A 5,786-nucleotide genomic window follows, 5' to 3' on the forward strand; every position below is an offset into this window, starting at 1 on the left:
CAAATGCAACGCTTAGGATTAGTGTAGAAAGAAACACAAAGAAAGAACAAAATAACAAGGGAAATATACTAAACTTTGCTGAAAAAGAGCAGAGCTGCTGCAACAGGCTGCCACTTGCGTGGCGCCTAAGTTGTCTATTCACTATAGACAACTATAGCACTCTATAACACTTCAAAATAAATTCCACGATGAAGTGTTCAGTGCTTCAGTAAAAACAGACTTTCACAAAGAACATGAATCTTTTCATCAGCAATCTTTCATTAATGAATTGGAATAAAACAATATCAGCTCTAACTGATCTGATTCACTCTTACAGAGCACTAAAGTGGGAGGATCTTTACAGGAGAATTATTACAACCAACAGATATAAATGGCAGTAATTTGTCAGTAAATCTGTGTTTGAAAGTGTGTATGTGTGTGTTAGTGAGAGGGTCAGAGAACGACATCTTTCCTCTGTTCCAGTCCAACTGCACTCTGATCCTCTGGAGGTTCTGTGTTACAGAGAGAGGAGTGGGTAACTGTGTTGTAGACCATGTTCTATATTTACCATCAGAATACCACACACACCAGATTCCATTTCTGGAGTATATCTTTCCCTTCCTCTGAGCAGATTCTGTCATCACACCCGCTAACCAACGTGTACAGTTTCCTACTTCAAAATCCCAGCAGTGTGTCCCTGAGTTAAAGACCTCAAAGCCCAGGATACACCAATTATAATCAAATCTCTCTGGATTATCAGGAAGCTTCTGTTCCTCATCACTGCGTCTCACACTGGTCAGATCATCAGACACAATGAGTCTAGGATGAGCAGTGTTGGGGTCCAGAGTTACAGGTGCTGAAAACACACACACACACACACACACACACACACACACACACACACACACAGGAATAAGAAATAAAAAGCTACAAAAGAAAACCCATTGTGACTGTACATTGTGGCTTTTCCATTTCATTAGATTCCCTTTTTACATTTTGTTTCGATGGAGCTAAGCTAACTTAAACATTACGTTAGCATGGAACTAGCTAACATTAACATAAACCAAAGAAATGATAACTGTAATTACAATATTAACGAATAAACCTATATAACCGGGTGCATTTAAATTACAAATGTAAACAATATTTATAAGAATTGTAAATCTAAAACTTTTGTAAGCTGCTGCAACGATCCATTTTTACACTCGCACTTCAACCACTGAACAGTCTGACGGCATCAGAAGCCTTTCAAAATAAAAGTTCCCTTACTTTACATCAGTTCAAAAGGTGACCACATATGTGTGTAATAATAATAATAATAATAATAATAATAATAATTCCAAAACATTTTACAAATTAAACATCACTGTAAAAACCACTTTAGTGTTATTAACAAAGTCAGAGAAAAAGAAAGAAAGAAAGGAAGGAAGTAAGGAAGAGTCTTACTGTATTGGACAGCGTCCTGCATCTTCTGCCAGACTCTGAACTTCAGGTTGTCCAGATGTTTTGCCACATGGATCAGTGGTACTGAAAGCTCCTCTGGATGCTGCACTGTGCACTGAGCTCTGCAAAAACATTCAGGAGTCAATGCTGCTGTGGGTTTGTGTCAGAAACTCAGGAAACGAGAGAGACAGGAAGCACATTACTCACCTTTTCACTATGGCCTTGTAGATCTGTTAAACAACAAAGCAAATATCAGTGGATCTGATTGACATTTTTACACAACTGAAATGTGACGTTTCTGATCATGGAAAGAAGTTTTACTTTCTCACAGTATAAATACTGACTAAATGATCCTCACTTGTAAGAATGAGACGTCTTCAGCTCTCATCACCTCTTCTATGCCTCTGATTGTGTCTGAAAGAGATGATATGTCTCTGCTCAGCTTCTCAACCTTCTCCTTCATCATCCGACTCTTCTGCTCCTCTTCCTCTCTCAGTGCAGCTATCCTGGCTGCCTCTTCATCTCATAGAACCTGGTGAAGCTTCTCAAACTCCTCCTTAATCTGCCGCTCTGTGTGTTGGGCCTGAATCTGCAGTGAAGAGGAAATCAAATGAAATATAACTGATTATGCAGTGATGAAAAATATCATTCTAATATGAAAACCATCTTATTGATTCTAACCTTTATATGTTCTGCAGTCTGACTCCAGTTCAGTTTACAGTCTTTAAAGATCTTCAGTTTCTACTGTAGGGCCTTCAGAGCAGTTTTCAGCTCCTCCTGAAACAAATCAACACACTGCATGGAGACTCTGTGTTTAGTAATAGCTGTATTCTCTCTTACAAACACTCATTAGAGCTTTTAAAATGCACCAAGTACAGAAGAAACAATGAAAAGTGTAGACTTATAGGATGTGGGTTTATTGGTGTACACTGCTTTAATCTAACATGGAAGATCTACTCCTGTTTATACAGGAGCCACTTCAGATGCTGAAAATCTGAATATGATGGAATAGCAGACTCACATTTGTTATTATGTTACTACATTTATCACAAGGCAATTATAATTTAATGATTACACCGTGTGTTTTTATTGAACCTATAGATATTAATATGCAGAATAAACTAGAGACAATAATAATAGAAAATAAAATAAATAGAATTATAAAGGTACAGGAACATTTTATTTACCTTACAATCTGTTAATGCCTCATCAATGGGGCAGAATTTATGGTTGGTGTGATTTCTTGAAGTCAGACACACCACACACACCGGCTGTTGATCATCCAGACAGAAGAGTTTGAATTTCTCACTGTGCCGACTGCAGACTGTTTCAGACGCTGATGAAGATCTCTGACTTCTCTCCTGTAAGAAAGTCTCACACAGGTTCTTTAAGGCCAGATTTCTGGGAGGTTCCGTCATAGACGACTTCGTCCTACAAATAGGACATTCTCTGAATCCTTTGGTGTCCCAGAACTTCTGCAAACATACTTTACACACACTGTGACTGCATCGCAGAACAACAGGATCCGTGAAGATTTCACAGCACACAGGACAGGACAAATCCTCCTCTGAAAATGTAGAAGTCATTTTATTTTGCTGCTGTTGTAGTTCTCTCCAGTCCGAATGTTCAGTTCAGTTTCACTTTGATAAAAAGTAATCACACTCTGATTTCAGGTTAAAGCTTGAAGTTTAAAGTTAATATACGACTTTGCAGGTCCAGTTAGTAATCACTTCCTGTAACAGAGCTGAAAATGAGACTCAGAATTCTCCATAAACCGAGAACAAAACTAAACTCTCCAGCGCAGAACACTGCAAAAGGACTGCAGTCGTCTCAGACTCTGTACTTCCTTAATAGCAAAAACAACAGATAAAGATCACTTCTGTTTAAATACTGACTACGTGTTAATTAACAGCATTTGATAAAAATGTAACCAGAGGTCAGTTTCACTCTTCTGTACTGAAAATAATGTTTTTATTCCTGGAATCATTTGGAGTCACTCCTCCAGTTTAGGACACAAGGCCCAGAATGCTCCAATAGGATGAACCAATAGGATGAACGGGATCTCAGTCAGAAGACAGCAGTCTTATAAACAGCAAAAATACTGCACCTTATCCTCAAGCCTGAATTACAAAGGCATCACCCCCAGGAAATTTTCAATGATAAATACACACATACAGAGGCAGTTTCTAGTTTAAAAAAATATTTATTGAACTTGATGCAGCCCATGGAATACAGCATGACTATTTGTTTAAAAAATCAATACTGTGTCAGAAATCGTTACAATAATCTACACCAGGGGTTCCCAAACTTTTCCAGGGCAAGGCCCCCCAAATGCTAGTAAGATTTGACCGAGGCCCCCCTTTTGCAAGATGTCTTTAAAACACATTAAAAATACTGACTTCTGAATATATCCCCCTTTTTTTAAATTAATAATTACATCTTACATCTTTACCTTACATTACATTAGGAATTGATTGTGTGTCTGTGTGTGTCTGTGTGTGTCTGTGTGTCTGTGTGTGTGTGTGTGTGTGTGGTTGTCTGAGAGTGAGAAAGAGAAAACATACTAGTGGGAGGGATGGGCACACCAAATTGTTGAGACCCCTCGGGCGCCCCCTGGCGGCCCCCACTTTGAAAACCACTGATCTACAAATTGGTTAATTTGGTTAAACACTGCATTAAGTATAACACTGTACTGAGATTTGTCATAAAATCACCTACAATGATATCAGTTCAGAACACATTTTTTTCAACCGGTATGATTGATCAGCACTTTGCACTAAATTTCCTGTAGGGATTAGTGATGGTATAAACTAATAATAAGTGTGTAGTAAAACTTTGGCCGCCAGTGTCAGAATGGCTGAGCAGTCCAAGGTGACAGACTCAAGGTTCAGACCTTTCTCCTGGTTAGAGGAGGATTCTGGTCTCCAGATGGAGGCGTGCGTTCAAATCCCACTTCTGACATAACCTTTTTTAAATGAAAACCCCATGTGTGAATATTAAATAAATAAATAAAATAAATTTAGGATTTTAAATTGTATTTTTGTATCTATGTAGTAAAATGATGACACTCAACACTGGAAAAAATTCAGGTGAGAGGAAGACACTGATATACAAGGTACTGTGATGAGTGTAGTTGTAAAAAATGTAGCTTTCAGATAACTACTGTTCAGGCATGACAACTCTCCGAATGAATTTAACAGCTTTTATTGATGGAATTGAAGTGTAGGGAGATTTAGTCTTGGCGGACTAGATCTGCTATGCTGCTGCTGAGCAAGTATGAAGACTTGTTCTGTTAGACATGCTCAGACATAGAGATGACAACCACACAGCTGCTGTGAAAGATTTGTCCATTGAAGTCGATGAGGACCACACAGTATCATCAGTTTAAGTCGGAATGGGTTCGGAGATGGCTGGTTAGTCCAATCTGAGCCCGGAATTGATGGTTGCAGTGGGGATAGAGAAGATCAGACTGCCGACCTGGTGAAGAAGAGATACCGGCCTTGGACTTGCGAAGAAGACGTTTCTCTGCCGCATAACGCAATCTCTTTTGTTCGTAGGCTGTTGCACCATCATGAACTCGTCTGCACCACGTCGCATGATCACCGGCTATGCTCTCTGTTTTCAGGATCTACGTTACAGTTCTTGAGAGAGGCCATGAGGGTGTCTTTGAATCTCTTCTTTTGACCCCCACGAGATCGCTTGCCATGATGTAGTTCACCATAAAACATCTTTGGTAATCGTTCGTCGGACACGCGCATAACATGGCCAGCCCATCTGAGTTGTGCTTTGCAAAGCATGGTGTGGATGCTTGTCATCTTAGTCTGTAGAAGGACATCGATGTCTGGGACTTTGTCCTGCCATCTTATCTTCAACAGTTTCCACAGACAATTCAGGTGGAAGTGGTTCAGCTTTTTCGCATGGCGACTGTAGACAGTCCAGGTTTCACAAGCATAGAGGAGGGTGGGCAGGACGAACGCCGAATAGACTTTCAGTTTGGTCTCATTCTTGATGCCCCTTCGATTCCAAACACTAGATTGAAACCTTCCAAATGCTGCACTGGCTCTGGCGATTCTAGTGTTCACTTCCTTGTCAATATTGGCTGTCTTTGATAGGGTGGTGCCAAGGTATGTAAACATGTCAATGTTGTTGAGCTTCTGGCCATTGACGGTGATGGATGGCTCAGTGTAGTCACAGCCAGGCGTGGGCTGATACGAACCTCGTTTTTTTTGGCAGAGATCGTGAGGCCAAAGTTCACACATGCTGCGGAGAATAGATTCATGCAGTGTTGCATGCCTGTTTGCGTTCCTGAGTTGAGGGCACAGTCATCAGCAAATAGGAACTCACGAATGGTCTCCACTTGGATC

General features: G+C 40.1%; 1 pseudogene; it reads right to left on the minus strand.

The window, feature by feature from the left end:
* Positions 1-290: 290 nt before the first annotated feature.
* LOC128608392 (zinc-binding protein A33-like) lies at positions 291-4,011 on the minus strand (annotated as a pseudogene).
* Between the last annotated feature and the right edge of the window lie 1,775 nt (positions 4,012-5,786).

The sequence above is a fragment of the Ictalurus furcatus genome, chromosome 6 (genome assembly GCF_023375685.1).
Source record: "Ictalurus furcatus strain D&B chromosome 6, Billie_1.0, whole genome shotgun sequence".
Lineage (NCBI taxonomy): Eukaryota > Metazoa > Chordata > Actinopteri > Siluriformes > Ictaluridae > Ictalurus > Ictalurus furcatus.